At 42.6% G+C, this 12,546-nt stretch overlaps 1 pseudogene; it reads left to right on the top strand.

Annotated features, from left to right (window-relative positions):
• The first annotated feature begins 9,525 nt into the window (after positions 1 to 9,525).
• LOC113253427 (cyclin-A2-like) lies at positions 9,526 to 11,783 on the top strand (annotated as a pseudogene).
• The last annotated feature ends 763 nt before the right edge of the window (positions 11,784 to 12,546 follow it).

The following is a 12,546-nucleotide window of genomic DNA, read 5'->3' as shown; positions in this document are numbered from 1 at the left end:
TTAGGATGATGGTTTCTGTCACCGCCCCACTGTCATGGGAACCTACTCCTGGTAAATATGTTGGTGGAGTTGGGAACATCGATCTGGGGGGGTGACCCCACACCCCCTCCAAGCACCTCCCACAAAGAACGGCAGAGAATGGATGAATCAATTCAAAATGACCATTTTTCCATATGTCCTACTATTGAACTTTTCAAGTTGTGACTATAGATACATAGAACCTCCAAGTTAGTGATTTAAAGATTAGTAACATTATAGATGAACTAATCAAACTTTTCTGTGTGGCAAATTGTATATAGTCTTTACCGTGTTTTTCAGTAATTGATGGTGGGAAGTGAGTTCTGATAGCCTGACAGTAATCTAACAAACCACCACATTTTGTGATCACGTGTAACTTTTCAAACAGGTTTACTTCCACTACCTCATTCTCATAACCTTGTGAGGGAGAGAGAGAACATGGGTGTCATTGTTACCCATTCTGTGGATGAAGAAACTGAGACTTCAGATTTCGCTGATTTGCTTCTGATCACATGGTAAGTTAGTAGCTCCTAGTTATGTTTCCTTCGAACCAGGTGTTCTTTTTTTAAATTTTTTATTTAATTTTTAAAAATTTTTTACTTGAGTATAGTTGACACACAATGTTACATTAGTTTCAGGCCTACAACCTAGTGATTTGACAAGTGTAAACATTATGTTATCCTCACCACAACCATGGTGATCATCTGTGGGGTTTTGTCACTATTACAATATTGTTGCTCTATTCTTTATCCTCTGCCTTTTATTCCATGACTTACTCATTCCATAATTGGAAGCCTGGCTCTTTCTGTCCCCTCACCCGTTTACCCCACCCACCCTTCCCCTCTGGTAACCATCAGTTTATGCTCTATATTTATAGCTCTGGTTCTGCTTTTATTTGCCTATTCATTTGTTTGTTTAAGATTCTACTTAGTGGAACTTAAGATTCCACTGAGTGGAATCACATGGCATCTGTCTTACTCTTTCTGATGTGTTTCACTTAGCATAATACCCTCCAGATCTGTCCACGTTTCTCAAATGGCACAATCTCATCCTTTTTTATGGCTGGTAAACCAGGTGTTCTTTTATTTCAGCATAGGCTGAGATAAAAGAGAAACTCCCCTATTTTAGTAGTTTGAGAAAATGAAGACTTAACTTCTCACATCAAATCTGCTCTGAAATAGCAGCCTCCTTTTACTTATATCTATGTCACTGGGAATATCAGAATTCCAAGGTCACTGAAGCAGGAGGCCATTGATGGAGAAAGTCCCTAGCTCTTAATGCCTCAACTCGGAAGGACACCAGGTATTTCTGCCCATAGCTATTGGTCAGAACAAATCACACAGCCTTGACCCAAAGTACAAAGAAGACTGAGATTCTAGAGGAGCCCATGGAAGATCCGGTGACCATTAAGTATTTCTGTCACAGTCACCCACATGTAAATCATCCAGGAAGTCTTTAATAAGCACACACTTCAGGTAAAATACCATATTGTTTGAAACTTGCTTGAATATACTATAAGGAAAAAAAACGTGTGGAGGACTGAAAGATGAAAGAAAATTGGCAAAATGTTGTTAACTATTGGAGGTGACTGACGAATACATAGGAATTCATGATATTATTCTATTTTGGGGTAACTTTCCATTATAAAAAATGTAGGGGTGCCCGGGTGGCTTAGTTAGTTAAGCGTCTGCCTTCTGCTCAGGTCATGATCTCAGGGTCCTGGGATTGAGCCCCGCATTGGACTCCCTGCTTGGTGGGAATCTGCTTCTCCCTCTCCCTCTGCCCCTCCCCCTGGTTGTGCTCTCTCTCTCTCTCTCTCTCTCTCTCACGTGAGTAAATAAAAATCTTTTTAAAAATACAAAAAAATAAAAGAAGAATCACTGATCTAAGGAACACTTATTCTGTACATTTAAAGTGAGACTCGGGTATGAATATTTTACAAAGTCAAGAATATTTATACTATATATATATATCTATATGTATATTAGCTATTGGACTTTTTAGTTTATGAATAATTGATTTTCATTGTGTTCTGATTCCACATTGAGTATTCCTTAACCTTGAGTCTTTTCAATATTGGTGATATCAAGGTGGTCTTGATATTGTCACAAACTAAATGTTCCTTTCCTATGAAGAAGAGAAAATCAGAAGTCTGCTGAGGTTGGAATATTCAGTCCTCTCCATTCTGTGTTTTGGAAAGTAGATGATGTGGTTGATATAAAAGGCCACGGATCCTTTGCAGTTTTTTGCTGTCAAGATCAGTTCTATTCCCCTACCCTTGAATTTTGACTCGCCTAGTGACTGCTTTGGCCGATTGAAGGCAGCAGAAGGAGTGTTGTGAAGTTCTAACCATAGGCCCAGGCTTCTCTTCTCAGCCCCTAGTAATCAGAGGCGCTGCAAAGAAGCCCAGTCCAGCTTGCTAGGCTCGAGTGACACCGCTGACAACCGTACCAAACCCTGGGACACGCGAGCGAGGCCACGGAGATCAAACAGCTGCTGCTGGGCATCCAGACAGCTGCAGGTACATGAGGGAGCCCAAGTGAGACCAACAGAAGAACCGCCCCTCTGAGTCCAGTTCACATTGTTGACCCACAGAATCATGAGCAAATCTATTTTTACTAAGTTTTTGGAATGGTTTGCTACACCCCAACAGACAACAGATCAGATAGTGTTATACCCACAGACCCGCAAGTCACCGATTAAGATTTTAAAATGTGGCTTTTTTTTTTTCATAAGTTTTTCTTTTGTCAGTTCTTGGAAATCTTTAGGCTGCACATCTTAGAGATGATAAGAACTGAGTGTCAGAAGTCTCAGAGTTAAAAATATCTATAAGCTGTATTTCCCTCCAAGGAGAACTGGTGCCCTTTATTCACTCAACTTTCGTTTCATCTACTTTTATGATATCTGAATTGCACTAGGATGTGATTTAATTTGGGGCTTGGAAGAGAGTTTACATTGGCATTGGGGGAGTTTTCCTGAGAGATAAACTTTCAAGGAAACACATTGTAATTCAAGGGAAAGTGTATTTCAAACTAGCGTCATTTTGAAAACAACAGAGTTCAGTAGCTGAAACATTAACTGATTCCCCAGATGCTCTTGATGATATTTACCTCTTCTGGGATTAACTCAAGAGCCCCACGAGAAAGGGATAATATCAGATGTTTACTACAGAGGTGATGAAAATAGAACTGAATGGGAAAATTTGATTTGTGCTTGTTTCTTACCATGGCAGTTGGGAGAGGTACGACGTTCTGCAAAATTACACCAAGGACCTAGATTTTAACGAAGCAAATCTTCCCTTCCCTTGTATCAGTCCTCAGGGGGTCAGACAGAGAAACCACTGCTTCCCAACCATTCTGTTCTGAGTCTCTTTGCGTTAAGGGAAATTTGAATGAGAAACTTGCATTCCAGATAAAGCTACACATGTGTCCTAAGGCGATTAAAGCTGTCGTGAATTCCTGAGCTATACCCAGTGAGTCTGAGCATCCTTGGAAATGATTTGCTAAACTGCCATTTTTAAAGTTAAGGTGCCTTTGCTACAGATTGGATCTTGCCTATGAGAGCCAGCCTACAAAAGAATCATGAATTAAAAGGTATCACTTTGGGGTGTGCCTTTTATCTTCAAAATGCTCACTATATCTAGCAGAGTTTACAATCCAGCATCTTTGACCTGAGGTAATCATTTTCAAAGTATATTTTAACCCAGAATAACTGCTTCCCTCTGTATCCAAAAGCCTATATTAAATTTATTTTTAAGTGATGTCGCTCACATCTTTTCTACTAAAAAAAGTCATGAATGAGAAGAAAGGCATTTACCAGGAGAGAAGGCTAAGCACTGCATGGACGTTTGAATGGCAAAGACAGGCAACTCATTCAAGCCTGAAAGCCTGCTGACAAAGACAGCACCTGAAGCAGCAGGCAGCCTTTCAAGAAAATACAAGAGGATTTTGATGAGCTGCGTCTCTGTGCAGGGCCCTGAACCCAGGGTTGCTGTCGACTCCAAAAATAATGAAACGCGGTCCCGTTCCCAGGAGCTTACGGTGTACGTAGTCACGGAAGGCGTAATGCATCTGAGAAGTTAAGAGCAATGGAAGAGGCAAAGAGAAACATGGACAGATATGAGAGATCACAAAAGGGAATGATAAATGTGAAACGAGCCTCTGGGGCACGCTGCAGGAACTCAGATGGAGCAGACATTGTTGAAGCCTGGACCTGAGGGAAGATCATACGTATACAGTCAGGACAGTTTTGGATCCCGAAGAATGGACGGGATCTGGAAAAGTTGAAAGGGATGGGGAGGTCATTTAGTTTGGAACCAGATAGAGAAATTGGTATATGGGAAGACAAAGGAAAGAGGCAACATAGCATCCGATATGGAGCACATTTGGGAACCCACGAGCAGGAGAGTTCAATTAGAGCAGAGTGAAGCTGGATGCCGATGGACTGTTGGGCAATGAGCGGTATTTGAGCCTGATGATGGAGGCTGTTAGTGCTCAGGGCAGTTCATCTACATTCTCTTGGTAACTGGAATCTTAGATAAATCTTTGGGTGTCTTCAAACATTTGTTAGGATGGCCAAAAGTCTAAGGACTATGTGCGGTCTTGACGAACGGACAGACACTTCCCTAAGACTTGTAAGTTGATATAAGATGCATCACTCTTTTTACCTTTGGACTGAAAAAGTGATTAGAAGCCCAGCCCATCTGTTTAATTTGGATCAGGTTGAGAACCTTTCTGTACCAAAATATGGGCTTGGCTCTATAATCTAGTCAGGTTTCTCTTGTATAAAACTGAGCATAAAGAAACTAAACACTAATCTTCACCATGCTCTCCCACCAAATATGCTTTTATACACGTGCATTCAAAGGTAATATTCAACATATTTAACATTCAGAAAGTAATATAATGCATGTTATAAATGAGGGCTCCCATTTCTGTTATAATTTCAACAGGAAGGATCTCTGCCTGCAACCCTTCCAATTGTAGTAAGAGAGGACTCAGGCATAGGCAGATTTTCTTAAGTCAAATGTTGGCAAAAATATGCAGAAGGATGAATGTACACAATTCTAGCAGCAGAGAGCGTGTCTCTGTCCCAGCAGAAGAGAATGCAGACTGGATGAGCTCTAGGCTTTTTTAAAATGTGCTCACCATGTTTTCAGTTAGGAAACTATGTTCCAAACTCAGTTATAACCATGTACAGAAAATGGAATATGGTTTTCTACTATCTTGAGCTACTCTATCATCTTTCTAAAATCCCAAGTGAAATAACCCTCTTTGGATATTGTTTTATGTAAAAACGTGGACAAGGTAGATCCTCTTTGCTATAAATGTCAAGATCAGGTGCCCTGGCAGGGAAAGCCAGGCAGGCAGCCTCCATTTCAGTGTTCTATGACCATGATGTCTATTACTATCTGGGCACACTAGCTACTGTTAATTTTTGAGTTAGATAATCAAGGGTTATGGCAGAGAGGTTCAAGTCTTAGAGTGCATTATGATCACTTCTGAAAGGTTCTACCATGAGTCCTACCCGTAGGGACTCCGATTCAGCTGGGAAGGACTCTGGAACCTTTATTTTTAGCAAATGCCTAAGGCAGGCATTCTGACGCCCAGGAGACTCTGTACTATATACCTTAAGAAACACCAGACTAGGGCTTTAGGTTTCCGGAGATTGTAACTGCTGCTTTTTTGAATGAGGTAGGGAGTGACTAGGGTATAGGGTAGAGGGGAGATAAGGATCGTATTCTTGATAGCTAAATCAAGAAATGAAAACCTCAGTGAGTAGCTTCTTTCTAAAAACTGCTTCAAAATGCCACGGTTCTCTAGAAGCTGTACAAAACAGGAAGCTACTGTGGTTAATTTCTCACAAATTTACAATCAGATTAAGACAGAGGTCATTATGATAGAGACAGCAGGCAGAGAAGTGTGTATGTAGGGAGTGGTGTCATCCTGCCAGTCTTGTAGCTCCAAAACTATTATCATTTATGAATGAAATGAGCACACTGCCAGTTCTGACTCTAGGTCATTAACCAAGGGGGGAAATTTAATAAAATCCCAGACTAATCCAGACAATTGGTGGCCAACGAGAAACTTCCTCATCATGTTCTTGCATTATATTCACTGTTATAACATGCTGATGGATTCAAAGTCAATTATCATGCTAGAGAATACTATGCATGAGTCAGAAGAAATGAGCTAGATTTGCATGTAGCAACATAGATAGATCTCAAAAACAAATGACTGAATTAAAAAGTACAGAGATAGTGAAATACCATTTATGTATAGGACATGCATGCACAACACAATGCTACCTTTTTCCCAAAGCTGAACATATATCTAAGTGATAGTAAATATATATGCAGTAAAAAGACTAAAGCGAGTGCCTCTGTTGGAGGAGGGGAACTTGAGATTGGTGAAGGGTAATGGGAAAAATAACAAACCAAACTGGACCAGCACCTTGTCACAGATCAATGGTGATTGTGGATCTTGAATTGAGAAGTGGCATGGACTCAATTCTGGGTCTCTTAGGGACAAAAGGAAAAATGTTAAAAAGACTTGGTATCATGGGGTGCCTGGGTGGCACAGTGGTTAAGCGTCTGCCTTCGGCTCAGGGCGTGATCCCGGCGTTATGGGATCGAGCCCCACATCGGGCTCCTCCGCTGGGAGCCTGCTTCTTCCTCTCCCACTCCCCCTGCTTGTGTTCCCTCTCTCGCTGGCTGTCTCTATATCTGTCAAATAAATAAATAAAATCTTTAAAAAAAAAAAAAAAAAGACTTGGTATCTGCCCTTATGGAACTGCAATTTGGTAGGAATTATATGCGTGAAATAAATATTCATGTTTTAAATAGGAAGTACTATGATAGCTCAGAGAATAGAGAGGAAAAAGAAAAAGAAAAAAATGGCAAGATTTTAAGGCAAAATAATTTTAAGGCATGTTCTGTGGTGTTTGCCGATGGCCCACAGATGTATTCCACTGTGTGGCCATCCTTGGAAGTTCCTTGTTTTCGTCGTTTTTTTCAATGGCCTGTAGGAATTAACACCAGCATCGATCTTCCAATCCTGTCTCAGCTCCCAAGGACTATTTTGTTTACTTCATTCTTTTCCATATGCATAGGAGATATGGTTGAACTTTGCTTTAATGAGGAAAACGTTATGTTAACCTAATTTCATTTTTTTCTTCTTATTCTTTTTTTCACACAGCTTTTTAAAAAAATTATTTGCATATAGTTGACATATAATGTTATCTTGGTTTCAGGTGTGAAACCATATGTATCCAAATATACAGATTGGACAAGTTTATACATTATGCTGTGCTCACCGCAAGTGTAGCTACCATCTGTCGCCGTACAACACTACTACAGTACCATCGACTGTATTCCTTATGCTGTGCCTTTTATTCCTGTGACTTATTCATTCCGAAATGGGAAACCTGTATCTCCCCGTCACCCATTTGTACAGTGCTCAGGCTCTGTGAGGGCGGGCAATATTTGCAAAAATTTCCAGTTCTATCGAACATTAGTGAAGGTAATGTTAACTGCCGTAGTAGATATGCCCCCACTATCAGAGGCTGAAAACCAATGTCACAATGCAATGATGGCTCTCCTGGATGACTGGCTCTCCTCCATGCTGTGATTCAGAAACCCAGTTTCCCTCAATCTTGAATCTTTGCCATTTTAAACACATGAATCTCAATTTGCCCCAAGGGTCCTTTCTGTTCCAATCATCTAGAAAAGGAGAAGAACATGCAAGATGATGTTTGGATATTTTTGATTGTCCAAGATTGGAAGAAATATTACATTACTTCCTATTCCCATCCCATTAGCTGGAGCTCAGTGATGGAGCTGACAGGAAGTCTGGGAAAAGTAATATATCTGTATGCTCAGATACATGGGGAGATGGGTCTACCAGATAACTCTTATTTATTGATTTATTGATTTATTTATTTATTTACATCAAGCTCTTATTCATAAGAGGTGTAGAAATGGGGAATGATAAAGGTCACAGGACATATACCTTTGTTTTCACTTGATACATTTGATGTGTTTCACCAGGAGTTGGATCGAGAGAATCTAGTTGTGCCTCTTTAAAGTCTTCCTCATCAACATTTACTGACCCTAAAGCTGCATGGACAGAACCACTGTATGTGTGAAAAGGTCTAGCAGTTCTTTACTTAAAAACGTATTCTGGTGTGTGCCCCGCGGGGACAGTGATCAGCTTTACTCCTCTCTGCCCTTCAGCTGCCCTCTCTCAGTTCTCAGAGCCAGTATCTAGATGTCTAAATCTTCTGGTCTCGGTAAAATTTTGTAGATTTTACCCTGACCTGCCCACACCTTTGAGACTTACCTGGCCCTTTATGCCTTCGCTAATTTCTTTGGCCTTCACTTTTTGATAGTCTGAATTTCTCTGCCTAGTTGTTTCAACGCAGGCTGTGCCTGTGTGAACTTTCCTTCCAACTTGTGTGAGTCAATGATCAAGGCGTAGCTAAGACGTAGTTTTGGGTTGTGGTTTAAGTCCTGGCTCGTGTTATTTTGATGCTCTCTTCACCTCAATGTGACTGGGATTTCTAGGTGAACTAATTGTTGGGATTTCTAGGTGAAATCCCTACGGAAGTGCTTAATATTTTATCCCGCATGTATTTGCCCTTGGTGAGAAAAGTGCTGAGTCATCTAGATATTTAAAATAAAAATTTAAATTTGAATCATGAAAGGAAGTTCTCCTGGGGACATACACTCCAGTGTTTCTGCCACATGTTTAGAAATTTGTTCATCATATTTGCTAACTGTTCATCAAAATGCTAAGGAGGGAACTGAGCCAAGTTTTCGGCACAGGCATAGGGAAGTCAATGCAACTGAGTAGAAACTTTGTTCCTTAGGCTAAGCTGGGGTCTACAACATGTGCAGGCAGGTAATCAATTCATGATGCAAATATTGATAATCTGTGTTTCTCTCCCACATTGACATGAACTGTTCAATCATATATAGTGCAATAATTTGACAGGTCAAATTCAGCCCAGTGCCTATTTTGGTAAATCAAGTTTTACTGGAACCCAGCAACACTTATGCCTTCACATATTATCTCTGGTTGTTTTCATGCTACAGTGGCAGAGCTGAGGTTGGTGTAACAGAGACCGTAGGGCCCTCAAAGCCTGTAAGATTTACTCTCTGGCCCTTCACAGAAGAAATTCACCTACCCCCGCTTTAGCAGAATACATTGAAAGCCTTATATAATTCCGAACACGGAATAGATGGCAAATCAATGAGTTGCCTGTCCCAATCTTCTTTTGGTCATATTGTTTCTTCTACCTGGAATGTTTTGACTCTCCAATCATTTCTTTATTTACCCGCAAGTATTCATCACGTGCCTGTTATGTGGTGGGTGCTGCTCTTGGTGCTGGGACACTGTAGATGACACGCAGAATCTCTGTCCTCATGGAGCTCACATTCTCCTGGGGTGGGGAGACAAGAGACAGATGAACAAGTAGCTAACATCGTGTCTCCCCATGATTTACATCATGAAGGTAAGTAAAGCTGGGTACAGAGGTCTCTGCCTGTTTAATTCCTACTCAACCCCAAGGGCTTGCTGAAGCCCACCTTCCTTCATGAGATCATCCTGGGTCTCCCTATTTGCTCTTTGCCCCTCTCCCTCCCTGTAAAGTCACAGCTCTTTTTATTTTGCATTTTTAAGGCATTTATGTCATTCTACCGTCAATTGGAACTCTTTGTTGATGTTTTTCTTCTCCGCCATAGATTGTGAGGCCATAACAAAGGCAATGAAGCAATTGTTTGTTTCTCAACAGCAACTAACACTGTGTCTGAAAGTTGCTAGGAAGTCCATAAATATCTCCAATAATGTTCTAATGATGTAGGTTTTCAGTACACAACATTTTGATGCATCCCCCTCACAGTCTGTAGTCTTCCTGAGTTTGTGGCCGTCACCGTGACCCGGCATCACTTACACCCATAGAAAGAGGGACTTTCTCACATTTTCAGAAGCTGAGATCCCTTCAGGAATTAACTACACCCACAGGCCCATCTGGACCTTAAGATTTATCTTTTCTCTTGATAAAGAAATGAGATAAAATCTTCTTCATTGATAACACCCTGAATTTACCCCCAGTAAGGGGAAAAATTCAACCAAGTGAGAGGCAGAAAGGGGCTACATCTCCGGGGCTCCTTTAGCCCCGCACCCCCTGCAGTGCCTGCCTCGGGGGTCCTGCGCCATCCGCTGTGGGCAGGTGGCCAGCGCTTTTCGGTGGGTGGGTGGAATGCAGCCCACCCTGCTTGGCGTTGCAGGCCGATCTCGCCGGAGCCCTGGGAGCGGTGACGTGGGGCAGCTCTGCGCCTGCGCGCGGCTAACGCTGCAACACCTGGCGCTCCAAGAGGGACCAGGACAACCGCAACCCCAAGAAGGCGGCCCCGGCCCCAGGAGCCCGCGTGGCCCAGCCCCGCAGCCGGGGCCCAAGACACGACGGGTTGCACGTCTTCAGATCTTCTTTACCTGATGAGCATGTCCCTGTTCCTCACTGGAAAGCAAGCAGTAAACAGCCTGAACGTACCATTCATGCGGAGGAAGCAGCAGAGACTCAAAAGAGGCCAGCTCGATCTGAAAAGAACAGCACATGGGAAAGCCTGGCTTTGAACTCAGCTCTTGCCTTCCGTGGACCAAGAAAACCGCTGGTACCTCTTGATTCTCCAGTGGATGGGTTTTGGCGTCACCACACACCATGGACGTAACAATTCTACTAGAAGATGACAAGCCAGTGAGTGTGAATGAAGCGCCAGACTACCCTGAGGACGTTGGCGCGGACCTCAAGGAAACGGCGCGGGGCGGGGGGGGGGGGGGGGGGGTGGGGGCATGTAAGCCAACCGTGGGTTGGTTACGTGAAGAACCGGCCATCCATCCCTCAGAGCGTGAGGGCTGCCTTTGTGGACTGGCTAGGTGTAGGAGAAGGGTATGAACTGCAGGTGCCTTTAGCTGTGAACTACACTGGTAGGTTCCTCTCACCCCTGTCTGCGTGGAGAGGAAAACTTGAGCTTGGGGGCACTGATGCGATGCTGTTAGCCTCAGAGTTTGCAGAAATACAGCCCTCTCCCTGGAAGTAGCGGAGTCTGTGAACGTTACAGGTGATATCCGCACCAAGAGACAAGTTCTGGGAATGAAACACCTAGGTGTTTTGTTTTTTGTAGGATTTTATTTATGGATTGGAGAGAGAGAGACAGAGATAGCAAGAGAGAGCAGGAGCAGGGAGAAGAGGGAGAAGCAGGCTCCCGCTGAGCAGGGAGCCTGATGTGAGGCTCATGACCTGAGCCGAAGGCAGACGCTTAACCCACTGAGCCACCCAGGCGCCCTGGATCACTGAGTTTTGAAAGTGCTTTGCTTTTGACCTTGCAGCACCTACAGTAAATTGGCTTCTTGACCAATATTTTCTTCACCAGCAGCCTGCAAACTGCAAAGTTGAAAGTTCAGCAATGTTTGGGGGAGAATTAACTTTGATGGATGCTAACCCACGCCTCAAGTATTTGCCATCAGTTATTTGCTGGAGTGGCCTTTCATTGAGCATGCCACACAACCATAGGACAAAGCTGGAGTGAATCTTTAGTTTGAAAGACTGTCTATACCCTGGAACGTCTTCAGCCCTGTCTCATGGACCGTCACCACACCTACCTCAAAGTACCACCGCAGACACAACAGACAATAAGAGAAGAAAACAAAAGTGCAAAGCATTATGGTGTTTCTCTCCTCAGCCTCCCAGAGACACTAAATGTGTAACAGTGAAAGACTGCTTTTGTTTTCTAAGATGTAAATCACTCCGAGTATATGGTGTATAGTTTTTCTAAGGTTTTACCTTTATAATCATGTCTGAATACAGAAGTTACAGTCAAGTACAAATTGTTTTAGTTTGTATATCTTTTGTACATGTAACTATCTTAGATATTTGGCTAATTTTATTTATTTATTTTTTAAAGTAGGCTCCATGCCCAATGTGAGGCTTGAAGTCATGACCCTAAGATCAAGAGTCGAATGCTGTACTGACTGAGCCAGGAAGGTGTCCAATATTTGGCTGATTTTAAGTGGTTTTGCTAAAGTATCAATGATGCCAGCTGTCAGCATCATAAGCATTAATAAATGGATTTGGAAAATTTGGAAAGAAAAAAGGGAGAAAGGGAAGAAGTTGCACAACTAGTTACCAAACAGGTAATTAAATGAGAAATTCTTGGCTTTTTTGCTGCTGTGTTAAGACACGGACACGCGTGCACACCCACATACCCTTCAGAGTTCATGAGCTGGTCTGCTGGGAGGAAAACAGGTTACTTTGTTGGAAAGAAACCAGGCTTGGCGGTTGATTAATCAGTGCTCAGGGACGAGCCAATTTCTCCCATGCGTGGGATGAATAGGGTTATTCAGGAAAAGGCATCTGGGCAGGAAATGGGGGAGTTGTGGCTAACAGAACTGGGCTAGCCCCTGAGAGTGGAAGGGAGATGTGTCATCAGAACAAATGAGCATCATCTAGGTGAGGGAGAGGCCAAAGGTG

Source organism: Ursus arctos, unplaced genomic scaffold, assembly GCF_023065955.2.
Source record: "Ursus arctos isolate Adak ecotype North America unplaced genomic scaffold, UrsArc2.0 scaffold_17, whole genome shotgun sequence".
Taxonomy (NCBI): Eukaryota; Metazoa; Chordata; class Mammalia; order Carnivora; family Ursidae; genus Ursus; species Ursus arctos.
This window is presented reverse-complemented; position numbering and strand designations above follow the sequence as displayed.